The sequence below is a fragment of the Apus apus genome, chromosome 23 (genome assembly GCF_020740795.1).
Source record: "Apus apus isolate bApuApu2 chromosome 23, bApuApu2.pri.cur, whole genome shotgun sequence".
Taxonomy (NCBI): Eukaryota; Metazoa; Chordata; class Aves; order Apodiformes; family Apodidae; genus Apus; species Apus apus.
In genome coordinates, this window is record NC_067304.1 from 2,317,978 (window position 1) to 2,319,612 (window position 1,635).

A 1,635-nucleotide genomic window follows, 5' to 3' on the forward strand; every position below is an offset into this window, starting at 1 on the left:
AAACCCAAAACCCAACATCTGAAGGGTGTGGTGAGTGTTTGTGGTGGGTCAGGCCTTGCTTGGCCTCATGGGGTGTTTTGGGCAAGTGTGGGGGGGGGGGAAATGGGGACAAAAATGAGGCTCAGCCTCATTTTGGGGACCTGTTTTCCTGCTCCACCAGTGACGAGACCAATGGGGATCCCATCACGGACCAGCAAAAAAAAAAACCCAACTTCTTCCCCTGTGCTGAGCCCCCACACAACTTGTTTCATGCCAGGGGTGGAATTTCTTGGTGTGACTCTTTGCTCCTGTCCCTGGGGCTGGTCCCTCACTGCAGCTGCCATTGTCATGGAAACCTCTGAGCCACCAAAGTCATTCAGTAAGTCTGAATTTTATGTAAGAGGAGAAAAGGGGGAGGGAGAGGGGGAAGCTATTTTCTTAATATGTCATTTTAACCCAAAAATGTCAGCAGGGTTGTCACCAGCAGCAGCTGGGCTGGGAGGGCGGGGGGCTGGAGGTGTTTAAGGAAAGGCTGGAGGTGGCACTTGGTGCCATGGTCTGGAGATGTGGTGTCAGGTCTTAGGCTGGACTTGATGATCTCAGAGGCCTTTTCCAGCCTCCAAAATGCTGTGATTCTGTGTGATTTTCCTCCAGAGAACCAGCTTCCTCCTACTAAATCCTCCTACTAAATCCTCCTTTTCCCCATTCCTTGCAACGTGGTGGGAAGAGTAGGCAAACAAGTGTGAAGAATTCCCCTTTTAATGCCTTCACTTCCATCCCTGAGCCAGGGAACACTGCACCATAACCCCCCCCTTCCTGCTTACAGGACCCTACATTAAGGTATAAAGGCTTGAAATAACTGACAGGGAGACAATTATTGTTCTTTTATTATCTTAATGACTCCCAAAATTGCCACCTGAGGTGCTGCACAGCAGAGGAAGTACCCAAATCCCTGGGGATGGTGCAGGGCCTTGGGAAATGGGCTTTTATTTGGCCTGTGGGGAGAGAGGAAGGAGGGTGATGAGGGGCTTCTTTTTGCTTTAAAACCTTTAAAAGACATTGAAGTGTTGAAGGGCAGGTTGGATGGGGCTTGGAGCAACCTGGGCTGGTGGGAGGTGTCCCTGCCCATGCACGGGGTTGGGACTGGATGATCTTGAAGGTCCCTTCCCACCCAAACCAGTCTGGGATGCTATGAAATGCCAGTACAGGGTTGGCAGCTTCGTGTCCAATACAAAACCCTCATGGGAGGTGAAATCCTGGACCTCAGGGCACCAGCAGCAAGGAAAGACTCTGATGTTTATTTTTCATTTTTTTTTTTATACATTAGAACATTTATTTCTCAGAGAGAAAATATAGTCTCAGACAGTCCGATTATAGTAGGTAAAATTAGCTTTTCTTTTCTCTTTACAAGCATAGATTTCTCTTATTACCTCTCTTATACCCCTCTGATATAAACAATTCTAGAAAGCAAATAAACTCACTTTCTACAATAAATAGAGCAATCTGTGCTTTACAGCAGCCTGACAATCATGTTTAGGTCCCAGTAGCAACAGCAGGATCAGCCAATTCAAATCCTAAAATGTCATTTAAAACCAAAACAAACCCCAAACAAACAGCAAAACAAACCCCCCCCCCCTCCCACCCCCCAAACCCCCA